The sequence below is a fragment of the Hypanus sabinus genome, chromosome 16, assembly GCF_030144855.1.
Source record: "Hypanus sabinus isolate sHypSab1 chromosome 16, sHypSab1.hap1, whole genome shotgun sequence".
Lineage (NCBI taxonomy): Eukaryota > Metazoa > Chordata > Chondrichthyes > Myliobatiformes > Dasyatidae > Hypanus > Hypanus sabinus.
In genome coordinates, this window is record NC_082721.1 from 8,998,898 (window position 1) to 9,015,684 (window position 16,787).

General features: G+C 43.5%; 1 long non-coding RNA gene across 1 annotated transcript; it reads right to left on the reverse strand.

The window, feature by feature from the left end:
* Positions 1-2,618: 2,618 nt before the first annotated feature.
* Positions 2,619-15,197, reverse strand: LOC132405994 (uncharacterized). Its single transcript, XR_009516026.1, has 3 exons — positions 15,105-15,197; positions 9,575-9,855; positions 2,619-3,643 (listed from the first exon to the last, which is right to left on the reverse strand). It is a non-coding gene; the product is annotated as an uncharacterized LOC132405994 (long non-coding RNA).
* Between the last annotated feature and the right edge of the window lie 1,590 nt (positions 15,198-16,787).

Genomic DNA, 16,787 nt, shown 5'->3' on the forward strand with positions numbered 1-16,787 from the left:
AAATGCCCTAATTCTGCTCCTGTATGTTATGGTCTTGTGGTCTTCATTTAGTCCCAGGTTCAGCTGTGACCTCTGGTACCAACTGTGTGAGGGTTTTCCATGTTCTACCTCTCTCTGCATCCGTTTCCCCAGGTGCTCCATCTCCCCCCCCCCCCCCCACCCACAGCCCTAGGCTGATTGTCAGGTTAATTGGCCTGCTGTGGTTTTGGGGGAGCATTAATAAACGTTTATCAGAGAACGAGAAATAAGCAGGGAAATGGGATTGATGGGATTTCTCTGAGGCCTGTCACAGATGATGGGTTCAATAGCTCTTTGTCATATGGGAAACATGGCAGTGGCAGATAGGTTCCAAGGGAAGGGCACAGCGGCTGATACAGAAGGAGCACAGGATAATGAGAAGACCACCACCAAACCATAACACATAGGAGCAGAGTTAGGCTATTCAGTTTATTGAGTGTCCTCCATGTCTGATTTATTAGCCCTCTCAACCCCATTCTCCGGCCTTCTCCCCGTAACCTTTGATTCCCTTTACTCATCACAGTCTGTTAACCTCTGCTTAAATACACCCAATGACTTGGTCTTCCATCTGTGTCAATGGATTCCACAGATTCACCACCTTCTGGCTAAAGAAATTCCTCCTCATCTCTATTCTACTGGGACATCCTTCTGTTCTGAGGCTGTGCCCTCTGGTTCTAGATGCTGCCACTATAGGAAACATCCTCTTCATGTCCACTCTATCTCGGCCTTTCATTATTCAATAGGTTTCAATGAGATCCCCCTTCATTCTTCTAAACTCCAGTGAGTACAGGCCCAGAGCCATCTGATGCCCTTCATTGGTCAGGGTGGGTCCTAGCTGTTTACATGATACGCAAGCCAGGACAGGATGCTATGAAGAGCAAGCTGTTGCCCATACAGCGGGCTCCCCTCGCAACACAGCTGATGAATCCAAACAAACAGCAGAGACTGATAGAGTTTGACACCAACAGCATCTCAGGAGTTGCCAGTCAGCATTGAACTCAACGTTGGACTGCCTTAGGGACTCCAGCTCCGGATGTTTCACTCGGGGTTTATTCCCCATGAGTGAGTATAGCTGCAAGGCAGCGGAGGTTTGAGATCATTGTTTTCCTTCTTCTAGATGAGCTGCCAACCACGGCTGATGAGTCACATTTGCATGAACCCAGTTGTTTTGATGCAACAGTAACCCGCCTTTGCCTCTTCTCCTGTCAGTAGAAACGGTTCTGTCAGGCTTAGTAGTTAAGCCACACATGAAGGCCAGGGGCTATTTGAGATGCACACTAATAGGAGCATTTAATAGGTAGTCGGAGCTTATCCTCAATACCAACCTTAAGGAACTAAATACAGGCCCTGAGCCATCAAACATTAGAATGATGACAGATACCAAAGGAAATGTTAGGCTGCAACAACACATCAAAGTATATTGAAGACATATGCAGAGCTTTAAAACTAAAAAGAAAGATAGATTAACTTTATTTGTCAGATGTACATCAAAATATTGGATCATTCAGTGAAATGCATCATTTTTGCGTCAATGACCAACACAGTTGGAGGATTGTGCTGGGGACGGTCCACGAGTGTTGCCGCTCTTCCAGCACCGACCTAGCACACTCACCTTAACCCGTACGTCTTTGGAATGTGGGAGGAGAGCAGAGCACCCTGAGGAAACCCATCCGTTCACAGGCAGAGTGAATAAACTCTCTACATACAGCGGCGGGAATCAACTGGCGATCACTAGCACTGTAAAGCGATTGTGCCAACCACTACCATTTTGAAAATCTGCCAGTCCTGAGGGTGCTAGATTATCGGAGTAAATGGGAAACAGTTGAACTTCCATTACAAATGGGTCTAAAAGTATAGTGACGTTGATGCTCAGCACACCAACAGAGCTGGCATCTGGGCAAATAAAAGTAAAACACTACACCAGTGGTTCCTTAACAGTTGTTATAGCCGGGGGTGGGGTGGATGGTTGGTATTGGGGATCAGCTCCCACTGCCTATTGGATGCTCCCAATGGCGTACATCTCAAATAGCCTCTGACAACTGTCCAGCTCCTGGCCTTCACGTGTGGCTTAGCTACTAAGCCCAGAGGAAGGAGCAAAGTAGTGGGTACTGGTGCATATGGGACTCATCAGTTGTTGTTAGAAGCTCATCTAGGAGAAGGAAAACTCTGATCTCAAACCTCCGCTGCCTTGCGGCTGCACCCACTCGTGGGGAAGGCTTCAGGAGTAAACCGCAAGGGAGCTGGAGTCCCTGAAGCAGTCCTATATTGAATTCAATTCTGACTGGCAACTCCTGCATGCCAAACCTTATAGGTCTCTGCTGCGCCTTTGGATTCCATGGTCAACTCTGACCACCAGAGGAACTTAGGAACTGCACCAGTGACACCGTCCCATCATCTGAAGGAAACGAGGCCGTATTGTGGAGGATACACTCCCTGAACCAGCGTGGATAACTTCACTCACCACAACACTGAACTGTGCCACAAACTGAGAACTCACTTTCAAGGACTCCACAACTCATGTTCCCAATATTATTTATTTATAATAATAATTTTTTTCTTCTATAATTGCACAGTTTGCTTTCATTGTTTTTAGTGTGGCTTTGTGTGTAGTTTTTCATTGATTCTATTGTGTTTCTTTATATCTATTGTGAATGCCTGCAAGAAACTGACTCTTAAGTCAAGTTTATTGAAGATTATTGTCATTTACCTATATATATGTATACCACCAAATGAGACAATGGTTCTCCAGACTAGGGTGTAAAGCATAGAAGTACACATAACACACACATCACACATATAACACTCAGGGTAGTACATATATGTACTTCGATAATGAATTTACTTTGAACTTTGTACACTGCCAGTACCACTGAGCTCCAGGAGAAGTAGAACTTAAGAACCATGGTAAATTTAGAGAGTTGTATCAATTACCAATGAAATGCAATGTGAATCATATTCAGGGACGTCTCTCTGCCAGAGGTTACAAGATCATGCAATGGGAAGGAAGTGTGCCAAGAAAAGTGCACTTGATGCAAAATATTTGCTGATATAATATGAGCACATTAAATGTCAATGTTTATTTAGTTTTTCAGTAGGTTCTTATAGTTAAATAGAATGAAGATGCCGAAGTCAGTCAGGTTGGTTGTGGTATGCACAGCTGCGTTGAAAAACTTTCTTGCAACAGCATCACAGGCATATTGCTTCAAATGTATGAACAATGCCTAGCTGATTTGATTTGACACAGCTATATGTTTCAATGTATTGACGTACGCATGACAAATAAGACCGTAAGATATAAGAGCACAATTAGGTCATTAAAAAGTCCATTACATCGCTTTTTTCTAGCTCTGTGCCTGAAGATCGCAAAGATCCCGGGTCTTCGGGCACACAGCAATAGATTTTCCGACTCCCCCTACGACACACGGGTCTCCTGCCGTGACACTGACCCTCGATCCGCCCGTCTCCAGAGCCCCGAGATCTTAGGCTTCCAAATCCGAGCCAGACTCTCAGGCCGAACCCTTGGCGTGCTGAACAACGGCCGGTCCTGAAACCCCGAGAACAGATCCCATTCTGCAAAGAACCGAAGTCAGGCGTGTAACTCCAGGTCAGGGTCTTCAAAAGAACCCTGAAAGGGAAAAATAAAGATATTAAAGATGGAAATAGAGCTGTTTCCAAAGATGCAAGCAAAGGAGTCACCGTTTAGCGCCATCTTAACTTCGCTCTGCCTCTTTATACCCGATGATTTAACCTCCACAACGGCCTGTGGCAACAAATTCCACAGATTCATCACTCTCTAGCTAAAGAAATTCCTCCTCATCTGTGTACTAAATGGACGTCCCTCTACTCTGAGGCTGTGTCCTCTGGTCTTAGACTCCCCTCCCCACCGTAGGAAACATCCTCTCCACATCCACCCTATTGAGGCCTTTTGATTGGTTTCAATAAGATACCCTCTCATTCTTCTGAATTCCAGATATTACAGGCCCAGAGCCATCAAACACTTCTCATATGACAAGCCTTTCATTCCTGGGATAATTTTTGTGAATCTCCTTTGAACCGTTTCCAGTGTCAGCACATCCTTTCTCAGATGAAGGGCCCAAGACTGCTCACAATACTCTAAGTGAGGCCTCACCAGTGCTTCATAAAGCCTCAAACTTACACCCTTCTTTTTATATTCTAAAATAAAGCTACTCTTTTTCTTTAATACAGTTATTTTAAATTACCAAAAGGTGTTTTTGTTTTTTTTCTCTGCCGTGGTGCTGGAAGGAAGCGATAGGTTAAATTAAATAAGATTACATGTTGTTGTAATGTGAGTATTATTAAAAGTAAGTTATTACTAATCGGGGAGCTGTTGGTAGCAAGAGGCAGGATCCGGGGTTGGTGGGGTCTTTACTTCCACTCTTTTTACTCCCAGTATGCATTATATAGTTCCTCCACCCAGGCCGCACAAGGTACCTGGAAGCCTCTGTATTGTAAATATCATTTGCTGTCCCAGATAAAGATGCTCTTTTGGCCATCAAGTTGTCGAGTGGTCTTTTTGTAAAGTAGAAGTTACCACGCATGTGCCTCGAAACATTGAAGCATACAGTGAAATGTGTCGTTTGCATCAATGACCTGCACAGCCCAAGGCGGTGCTGGGGGGCAGCCCGCATTTGGGGGTCACGATTCCAGTGCCAATATAGCATGCCCACTGTTCACTAACCATAACTCATACATCTTTGGAATGTGGAAGCTCAGGGAGATCGTGCAAACTCCTTACAGACAGCAGCAGGAATTGAACCCAGTTGCTTGCCCTGTAAAGCGTTGCGCTAACTGTTAGCTACCATACTGCTCCACGCACCCCCCCCCCCCATTACTGAGTGCAAAGCAAGCATAATTTATTACTTACCCAAGCAGGAGGGTAAATCTGCCATGGACTGTCCTGAGCTTGCCTATGAAAGGAGGAGGTTTAAGCACGAGGCTAGTAACCCCATTCCATAAAAACCCAGAGTTACAGAAATGCCAGCAGAAATCCCAAAGACTCAACTCTGGGAGAGGAAGGATCTTTGCCTAGAAGACGTACAGATGGGCTACGCCTGGGCTTGAAAAGCCTGCCCAGGGCAGAGGACTCTGGCAAGCTGCTGTTGGCTGCCTTTGCCCCCGGAGGGGTGACGGGCTTAAGGAGAAGAAACAGGAGTGTAATTAAGGTGTTTCTGTACCTGTTTTAGTCTATACTTAGTTCTCAGAGTACACAAGATATGGAGGCACAAGCATTCAGGAGTTGGCAGACTTGTTAGCTGCAGATGATGACATGTGCAATATTAAAAATTTACAGGCACACAGCAGCACATCCTCCGGCAATCACAACCACACGAACACAATGTTCCACATCTGCTGCTATGGGTATTTGCTTTTTCAGTTAACTGGTTTTTAAACAACATCGGCCTGGGCTGTATCAATTAAAACACATCAATAATTTAGTAAATAAGAGAACTGCAGATCTTATATCATTGGCACAATTAGGATGAATGGTGTTTTTATGCCGTCACATCACCGCAGTATGATAGCTGAATAGACACCCGGATGGCAGAAAGGGCTGCTCACAGCTTGATGATTTAAATATTTATTCAAGAATTGTGATTTTAGAAGTGGATAGTTTAATCACTGTTTCAACCTTATTACTGATAAAATTCCCATGTTCAGGATCCACGTCCATCTGCTTCTCAGCTCTTCTTTCACTTGTGCCTCTACTTGTTTTTAATTTTGTACCCTTTTTCAATGAAGGAAACTCTTAAAATAGTCTTAATAGATAGCAACATACACAGAATGCTGGAGGAACTCAGCAGGTCAGGTAGCATCTATGGAGGGGAATAAAGAGTCAACGTTTAGGGTCAACACTTTGGGCCGAGACCCTTCATCATCCCTCCCCCACACCTTCTTATACTGTCTTTTACCCACTTCCTCTCCAGACCTGATGAAGGGTCTCGGCCCGAAACATCGACTGTTTATTCGTTTCCATAGATGCTTCCTGATTTATTCAGTTTCCCCCAGTATCTGGTGTGTGTCGCTCAACATTTGAAGCATCTGCAGAATCTCTTGTGTTTGCGCCTTATGTCACATGTCGTATTGCATGGGTGATCATGGTCTTGACCACGACTGCTCTTGGCAAATCTCTCTACAGAAGTGGTTTGCCATTGCCACCTTTTTCTGGGCTGTGTCGTTACAAACGGGTGACCCGAGTCATTATCAACACTCTTCAGAAACTGTGTGCCTGGCATCAGTGGTCACATAACCAGGACTTATGATATGCATCAGCCACTCATACCTGCTCCCTTGGCTTCACGTGATCCTGATTGGGGTCTAAGCCGGTGCTACACCTTGCCCAAAGATGACCTGCAGACTGGCGGAGAGAAGGAGCACCTTACACCTCCTTTGGTAGAGACATATCTCCACCCTACCACCTATATGCCCTAATAGATAGCCTAAAGGATAGCCTCCAATAGAACTTTCCAAGAACCACTAATGCTATTTCAGTGAATTCTGAGCCCAGTCAGTGCACTGGCTGTTGTTATATTTCTGGAGTTATTGAGTGTCTCTCTAAAGCATAACACAAGAACTTCTCAACTCTCTAATACCGTTCCATGCAAAACTGTTAGGCACACATATATAGCTGGGGTATAGATAAGACTTTTGCACATTACTGTATTTGACAACATGGAGCAGAGATCGAGTCTGCAAATCTGGCAGGAGCAAAGGATGTTGGGAATGGCGAGGGTGGAGTGCCACGAGAGGGCAGAGGTGTACCAGGGGCAGGGGCTGGTGTGGGTGCAGGCACATCCAGGCCTGAGTCTCCAGGCAAGGTCATTTGATTGCAAACAATTGGATTATTGATTACTACAGATTGTCTCTCTGATACTTCCACTCCTCTCCCCGTTCCTTTCCCCTTTTCCCAACCAGGATCCCCCTTCCCACTCTCAATCCACAATGGAGACCCATTTCAGAATCAGGTTTATCATCACTTAACAATTTTAAGCATTACTTTTGTCTATCTGTAAACAATTTCTTGAAAATCTCCTCATGTATTTCATAAATAAACTTTTTAAAAAGTATTAAAATGGTAATTAGAAAAAAGTATCATAAGCGCTTAGTGATTATACGCAGGCAAGCTATGCAGAATATTTAGTGAAAGTGTCTTGTCACTCGATCAAGTACAGATTGATAAATCCTTCGGCACCAAATCTGTTTTTCCATATGACTTTATAAAGAGCATCTGCACTGGAGTAATTCATGCTTCTGTATGCTTTTTTGTCCTGTTCTCATCGAAACTCGGCTAAAGGCCATCTGATACCTTTAAAACAACTTGAGGCTTTTCTTTAGTATTTTCATTGTTAGAAGGGAAAATGCTTGCCTATTGAGGAGCTAATCATAATCTTAGTTTGAGAAGTAATCCTGTCTTTCAAATAAATTTAACTTATCTTTGCCAAAATGCGATGTTTCAATATAAACTCGTACATATTTTACAATATGCTATGCTTCAATATAAATTTAAGTATATTAAATGCTTCTTTGATTTCATCTGGAAATCATTTGACAGGTTCCACATCTCCTTCAGTTCTCAGTAATACTAATCTACTTTTGTTTTATTAATAGTTGCATGATTTGTCTTATTTTGCACATTGGTTGTTGGTCATTCTTTGTTTATGTATAGTTTTTCATAAATTCTATTGTATTTCTTTATTTTCCTGTAAATGCCTGTGAGAAAATGAATCTCAAGGTAATATATAGTGACATATATTCAGGTGCTTAAATAATAAATTTACTTTGACTTTGACTTGTTCATGAGCCTCAAAAACTTGCCCTGTACACCAGTGCTTGACTTCAGAACCCAACTGAATGGAATATTCTACCGCAATAGGACCAGAACAATCTTTGCCATACTGTGGAGTGATGGGACAGCAGCAAGTGTTATCAAGGTATGTTTGCAGTATGCAACCCTGAGATTTCTCTTCCCACATTCAGCCACAAAACAAAGAAACTCCATGGAATCCGTTCAAAGAAAGACATTAAATCCAAACCCCCCCCCCCCCCTCATGCACAACAAAGAACCAGGTCGCGCAGACGGCAACAAAACAAACAAGCGAGGAGCACAGAATATAAAACAGAAAATCGAAAGAGTCCAGTCATGTTCAGTTCAGCTCAACGTTCATTGTCTGCAAGCCACCTCAATGAAAATGCCCAAGATAGCAACAGAAAAAAAACTGACTCCAGGGTAAACAGGAGGAAATCTGCAGATGCTGGAAATTCAAGCAACACACACAAAATGCTGGCGAAACGCAGCAGGCCAGGCAGCATCTATAGGAAGAAGTACAGTCAACGTTTCCGGCCGAGACCCTTCGTCGGGACTAACGACTCCAGGGTACCTGTTTGGTCATTATCAAATGAGGCCACTTTGGGTATATTGTGTGCAGGTTTGTATATCACACCTCTGCAGATAAAGTCAACCCTTGGATCTCAAAATAAAAAGGAAGGCAGCTCTGGTGACTGCTCCTGCGTAGGGCAGGTTATGTCCCAAAGCACAGCAACAGCGAGCACAGTTTGCACCCAACGACAGGGTTCTTTCCGGGATTCAAGATGGACCATGCTCCCACACTTAATTTCTGCTTCTCTCAGTTCTTGGTTCCTGCCTGGGTACCCCTACAGGATCAGAAACAGGCTGTGTAACAATTGTTAACTTCCAGCCAGCCGGCTCCTGATCAAGCACGGATAAGTTCACTCATCTTCAATGCTCAACTCACTCCACAGTCTATAGATCCATTTTCAAAAGGACTCTGCAACTCAGTATTACTTTTTTTTAAATTATTTGCATGATTTGGCTTCTTTTGCACACTGGCTGTTTGTCAGTCTTTGCTATTTAGTTTTTCATTACTTATTGTATTTCTTTATTTTTACTGTAAAAGCTTGCAAGAAAATGAATCTCAGGGTAGTATATTGTAACATACACTCAGTAACTACTCTACTAGGTATTTCCTGTATATAATAAAGTGGCTACTGAGTGTATGTACATAGTTTTCTGCCACTGTAGCCCATCCACTTCAAGGTTTGATGTGTTGTGCATTCAGAGATGTTCATTTGCACACCACTGTTTCAACATGCGGTTATTTGAGTTACCGTCACCTTCCTGTCATCTTGAATCAGTCTGGCTGTTCTCCTTTGTCCTCTCTCATTAACACAGCAGTTTTGCCCACAGAACTGCCACTCACTAGACATTTTTGGTTTTTCTATAAAATCTAGGGAATGTTGTGTGAAGATCTCAGGAGATCAGCAGTTTCTGGGATCACACACCACCCTGTCTGGCACCAACAATCATTCCACAATCAAAGTTACTTAAATTGCATTTCTTCCCCCATAGTGATATTTGGTCTGAATAACAGCTGCACGTCTTGACCATGTCTGCATGCTTTTACACATTGAGTTGTTGCCACACGATTGGCTGATTAGATACTTGCATTGACAAGCAGGTGCGCAGGTGTACCTAATAAAGTGGCCACCGAGTATGATAATACATTTACATGGAACTTACTTTGAAAATCAAGCCCAGTGGTGAAGGGAATAAGGGACACGTTGGATCACTTTCCCAAGAACATGATGTCAATTCTGCTGCAGTTGACCCTTCCCACCGAGACCACTGGGAACCGTGTGCAGCTGATCCACAGAGAGCAGGATTTAGGCAGATGACAAAGGGTGTGTTCACTAATTCCATGACTTTTTTCTTTGGGAAGCCAAGCACCAGGTCCTGGGGATTCATCGGCTTCCAATCCCATTAAATTCTTCCATGCTCTTTTTCACTTGAGAGGCTGTCAACTGGGGAAGAAAACTGTTTATTATTGTCATGTGTACAGTGATAAACACAAGAGATTCTTCATTTGCTAGATATCCTGAAAAACACAATCACAAAGTGTTGTAGAAACTCAGCAGGTCAGGCAGCATCTGTGGAGGAAAGTGGTGTTTTGGGCTGAGACCATTCATCAGGATTCCCACGGCTGAAATATCTAACATCAGAGGGGGCAGGTTGAAGGGAGATGTGAGGGGTAAGTTTCTTACTCAGTGGTGAATGCCTGGAATGCGCTGCTTGGTACGGTGGCAGAGGCAAACACATCGGAGGCTTTTAAGAAATGTTTGGATAGGCATAAGAATGTGAGGAAGATGGAGGGAAATGGACATAGTGTAGGTAGGAGGGATTAGCGTCTGGGTGTTCTTGATCTGCTTTTTAGCTGGCTAAGGGCTGAATATTCTGTTCCTGTACTGTACTGTTCTGCATAGGATTGGAAAGGAATGGGGAAGAAGACAGAATAAGAAGGTGGGGGGAGTAGAAGGAGTATAAGCTGGCTGGTGATAGGTGAGACCAGGTGAGCGGTAAGGTGGGAGGTTGGGAGAAGTGAAAAGCTGGGAGGTGATAGGTGGAAGAGGTACAGGGCTGAAGAAGAAGGGATCTAATAAAAGAGGAGAGCAGACCATGGGAGGAAGGGAAGGAAGAGGGGCACCAAAGGGAAATGATGGGCAGGTGAGGAGAAGGGAAGGGGGTGAAAGGGAACCAGAATGCGTAATGGAAAAGGGGGGGCTAGAAATTAGCAGAAGTTTGAGAAATGAATGTTCATGTCATCAGATTGGAGCCTGCTCAGGTGATGCTCCTCCAACATGAGGCAATGGAGTGACATGTTGGAATGGGAATGGGAAGTCAAATTGAAATGGGTGGCCACAGGGAAATTCCATGTACACTGAAATGCTTTGCCTTGCATGCCGTCCATACAGAGCAGACCACCACAACAGTGCATTGAGGTAGTACAAGGGGAAACAATAGCACAAGGAAGTGTCACAGATTCCAGAGAAGGCGCAGTGCAGGCAGACTGTAAGTTGAAAGATCATGACGAGGTAGACAGTACCAAATGGACAAGTGCAGAAAGCTGCAGCCTCGGCCAGCTCCATCGTGGGTACTAGCCTCCCAGGACATCTTCCAAAGGCCATGCCTCAAAAAGGCAGCATCCATCATTAAGGAGCCTCATCACCCAGGGCGTGCCCTCTTCTCATTGCTACCATCAGGGAGGAGGTTCAGGAACCTGAGGACACACACTCAACATTTCAGAAACTGCTTCTTCCCCTCTTGCATCAGATTTCTGAATGGACAATCAACCCCTGAATACAACCGCACCATTTTATTTTATTTTCTGGCTCTCTTCTTGCAACACTTATTTTACACACACACACACACACACACACACACACACACACACACACACACACACACACACACACACACACACACACACACACACACACACATATATATATCTTATTATAATTTATACATTTTTTATTATATATTGCTTTGGACTGCTGCCACAAACCAACAAATTTCACAACATATGCGAGTGATATTAAACTTGATTCTAATTCTGATTTCTTACTGCCTGTGTGTCACTGAAGGAACGTTGAGGGCGGACTCTGTGCAAGTGACCTGCCCCACCACATAGGTTGCAGTGTTTGCTCTCCTCGCTATCTCTGGGCTGGTGGGTTTCCTGTCTGCAGTATCAGCTGAAGATAACACTGTCAGTGGGTGGCATTTGTCCACATTTGACTATATCCAAAGGTCACCTATGACCCTGTTTTTACTACACGGCTGCACATCTATTAATCTTTATCCAATCCAGAGCAGTGGGTAAACCAACATGAAACTGTGGCCACATACTATTGTAGGCTGGCAAAAGGTCAGTAACAATCAATATTACTTCCTGCTGGAACATATGGTTAGCAATTTGTTCCTTTGAAAAGAAATGGATCATGAGACTCCATCACCATTACAAATCTTAAAAAGCAGATTAAAAAAATCCCAAGATGATCCATTGATTTATCTCATTGCTTTGAAACAGTATTGTTCAACAGGGTGAAATTGCATCACATGCAATTACTAGTGAACTATTGTAAAGTGTTTTTGGTAGATCTCACTTGGATTGGTTCTTCTCGAAGATTCAGAGTACATTCATTATCAAAGTTTGCATAAATTGTACAACTCCCTAACACCCAGAATCAGAATCAGGTTTAATATCACTGGCATACTTTCAGTCGAGAAATATGTTGTTTTGCTGCAGCGGTACATTGCAATACATAATTTTAAAAACTATAAATTACAATAAGAATTATGCATTACAAAATGAAATTAACTACATAGTGCAAAAAGAGGGAAAAAGTGTGAGGCAGTGTTCATGGGTTTAATGTCCATTCAGAGATTTGATGGTGGAGGGGAAGAAGCTGTTCCTGAAACACTGAGTGTGTGTCTTCAGGCTCCTGTGCCTCTTTCTTGATGGTAGCAATGAGAAGAGGGCATATCATGGGGGTCTTTAATGATGGATGCCGCTTACTTGAGGCATCACCTTTTGAAGATGTCCTCGATACTGGGGAGGCTAGTGCCCATGATGGAGCTGGCTGACTTTATAGCTTTCTGCAGCTTTTTCCAATCCTATACAGTGGCCCCTCCATGCCAGATGGTGATGCACCCAGTTAGAATGCTCTCCATGGTACATCTGTAGAAAGCATTGTGAGAGCTCACTTAATTCTCCAGTTTGATGTTAATACTCTCTGGAAAGTGTTTCTAATTTGTTAAAATTCATTCATTTCTTGGCAAGGCCAGCATTAGTGCCAACTCCAATTGTATCTCAGGAGGTTTGTGACAGCCAAGTGGCTTGCTTGGCCATTTCATGTGTTTCTAGAATCAACGACGTCAGGTAGGATTGGAGTCACGTACAGACCAGACCGGGTAAGGATGTCAGATTTTGTCTCTTAGAGACATTGGTGAATCCCATCATTTGTTACAATAGTCTGGTTGAGGTTGTTCGTGGACTCCATGGAGCCAGCTATTTTATTTTACTTTGAGATGCAGTGTGTCATGCACAGCACCCAGGAAATGCTCTCTTCTCGCTGCTGCCATCAGGAAGGAGTACAGGTGCAGGTTCAGGTCCAGTTATCACCCCTCAACCATTGGGCTCTTGAACCAAAGGGAATAACTTCTCTCAACTGCCCTCACGCCAACACTAAACTGTACCTACAGCCTATGGACTCACTTTCAATGGCTCTTTATCTTACATTCTCGATATTTATTGCTGATTTATTTATTATTATTATTTTGCTTGTTTATTTTACCTTTCTGTATTTGCACAGTTTGTCTTTTCAACACAGGTTGTTTGTCCACCTTGTGTGCGTCTTTTCATTGATTCTGTTGTGTTTCTTTGTATTTGTTGTGAATGCCCCAAAGAAAATGAATCTCAGAGTTGTATATGGTAACATACACTACTCTGCAGAAGTCTTGGGCACTTAAACAAAGTGAGGGTGCCTAAGACTTTTACATTGTACTGTATTTGTCAACATCAAGTGGAGAGCAAGTTTGTAAATCTGGTGGGAGGAAAAGATGGGAGCGAATGTCGAGGGTGGAGGAACACAGGAGGGGTGTAGGATAGGTGGCAGAGAAGGGGTGTCAGGAATGGAGGGTGGTGCAGGTGCAGGGACTCCCAGGCCTGAGACACGAGGCAAGGTCATTTGATTCCAAAAAAATTGGTTTATTGATCATTGCAGAATGTCGTTTTGGTGCTTCTTGCTCCTTCTTCCCCTTTTCCCAACCATGATTCCCCTCTCCCTGCCCCCTTCCCACTCTCAGTCCACAATAGAGACCCAGATCAGAATCAGGCTTATCATCCTGCTGAAGGGTCTCGGCCCAAAACGTCAACAGATGCTGTCTGGCCCACTGAGTTCCTCCAGAATTTTGCGTGTGCTGCTCCAGTAGAGGAAAAAACCAAAAAACCTCCAAAGAAGGCTAAGAAAGAAAAGAAAGATAAGGAGAAAAGGGTCAGTTCAAATTGCTTCATGCTTTAAATAGTTATGAAATCTGTTGGCCACTTCCAGTGGATAAGGTGCTATTTCAGAAATAGCTTAAAAGATAGATTCTCTGAATCTTAAAGTGGATTCACTTGGACCAATGTAAATATAAAATATTAGTTCCAGTTTGTTACAGAGAATTTATTGATTTTTGCCCCCTATTTTACCTCTGTGGCTGGAATGATGTTTAATATCACTGACATATGTTGTGAAATTTGTTCTTCTGTGGTAGCAGTACAGTGCAAAACATAAAATATACTACATGTTATAATTAGAAATATATATGAAATTAAATTAAATAAGTAGTACGAAAAAAGAGCAAAACCATTGAGGTAGTGTTAGTAGGGTGGTTCATTGCCCATTTTGAAATCTGATGGTGGAAGAGAAGGAACTGCCCCTAAGACGTTGAGAGTGTGCATGGGGTATGTTCTTCTATTTTTGAAGCTGGCCCAATCACTGAAGCTGATCAGTGATGCTTTATGGAACTGCCAGCTGGCCACCAATACTATCCAAGCCATCATTGGAAAGTAGAAGGGAAGAGTTTTACCCAGCACTTATCCTGTGTTAATGACCTGAAATATTAAATGCTGAATGAAGTAAAATTGTCGAAGTTACGTTTGTCTTCTATACTTTAACTATCATTTCAATAAAACCCTAATGCATAAAATAAGGTTTTAAAATTGCTGCAAGATATCATTTACTGCAGAAACTGTATGTTAATTCTAGTGTGTAAATTTGTTGCTTTAAGCTCCATTCTGCTGTTTGGACATGAACATAAATGAGTGTTTCTCAGGTTTTACAGATTACAGAGCACTAAAGGGTGTTTAACGAAGCATGAGATTCAGTGGCATACATTTAAACAGCTCTAAAGTCCCCATTTCCTTTTAGCAAATTGAAGAATTAATTCTTGCTGAACGACTCTATTTTAATAGCAGTGAGATTTCTGTTTTAGTTATAACTCTCTTTCAGCCTTTGTATGGTCATGGACTACAGCTGAAGGATTAGTCAATTTTACTGGTCCTCCTGAAAACTCTTTATAGGCACTGTGTATGTGCCCAAGACTTTTGCATCGTGCTGTGTACGTACTTGAACAGGCCCTTTCTGCCCAGTGAGCTACACTGCCCAGCGACACAGTTATTTAACCCTCTCCTAATCACGGGACAATTTACAACGACCTATTAACCACTAACCAGTATATCTTTGGAATTGGGAGGAAAGAGGAGGGAACCATCCTCTGGAGGCCCACCATTCTGGCATCTTCCCCCTTCCTTCTCAGTCCTGAAGAAGGGTCTCTGCATGAAACATTGACTGTTTACTCTTTTCCATAGATGCTGCCTGACCTGTTGAGTTCCTCCAGCACTTTGTGTGTGCTGCTTTGTCCTGTGATTAGGCTCGGTTAAATGGAGGTTGCTGGGCAGCTTGGCTTGAAGGGTCGGGGCAGCCTATGTATCTCAATAAACGAACAAATAAACTCACATTTTACAACCAGCTAAACTGACGGCATGATTTACTCGATCTGTACAGACTTTGTTTTAGCTGTGCTTTCATTACAGGTCGATGGGAATATGCAGTTTAAATAGTTCGGCACAGACTAGCTGGGCTGAAGGGCCTGTTTCTGCGCTGTTCTTTTCTATGACTCTATATTATTTGGGAGGGGGGAGTTGCAGACTCAAGCAGCTCCATCTTGGGCACTGCCCCTCCACTACAGCATCAAGGGCATTGAGCAAGGCCTCAGAAAGACCACATCCAACATTAAGGACACCCATCACCCAGGACATGCCATCTCTCATCGCTACCACCAAGGAGGAGGTACAGGAGCCAGTAGAAATTGATGAGGGTAGGGCAGTGGATGTGGTCTACGTGGACTTTAGCAAAGCATTTGACAATGTCCCTCATGAGAGACTCAACCAGAAAGTCATGAGGCATGGGATAAGTGGAACCTTGGCTGTTTGGATAAAAAATTGGCTTAAAGGAAGAAAGCAGAGGGTAGTTGTGGAAGGAAAGTATTCTGCCTGGAGGTTGGTGACTAGTGGAGTGCCACTGGGACCCCTGCTATCTGTGATTTTTATAAATGACCTGGATGTAGAGGCGGAAGGATGAGTGAGTAAGTTTGCAGATGACACGAAGATCGGAGGAGTTGTGGATGGAGTTGTAGGTTGTCGAAGGTTACAAGAGGATATAGACAGGCTACAGAGTTGGGCAGAAAAATGGCAGATGGAGCTCAATCCAGACAACTGTGAGGTGATGCATTTTGGAAGGACAAACCAGAAGACTGAGTACAGGATTAATGGTCAGTTACTTAAGAGTGTGGATGAACAAAGGGACCTTAGGGTTCAAATCCATACATCCTTCAAGGTCGCCGCGCATGTTGATAGGGTAGTTAAGAAGGCCTATGGGATGCTGGGCTTCATTAACAGGGGGATTGAGTTCAAGAGTAGAGAGGTCATGTTGAACTCTACAAATCTCTGGTGAGACCGCACTTAGAGTATTGCGTTCAATTCTGGTCACCTCATTTATAGGAAGGATATGGAAGCTATGGAGAGGGTGCAGAAGAGATTTACCAGGATGTTGCCTGGATTGGAGAACAAGTCATATGAAGCAAGGTTAGCAGAGCTGGGACTTTTCTCTTTGGAGCGTAGAAGAATGAGAGGGGACTTGATAGAGGTCTACAAGATTATGAGAGGCATAGTTAGGGTGGATAGTCAGTACCTGTTTCCCAGGGCACCAATAGCAAACACCAGAGGGCTTATGTACAAAATTAAGGGAGGGAAGTTTAGGGGAGACATCAGGGGTAAGTTTTTTATACAGAGGGTTGTGAGTGCCTGGTATGACTTGCCAGGGATGGTGGTGGAGGCTAAAACATTAGGGGTATT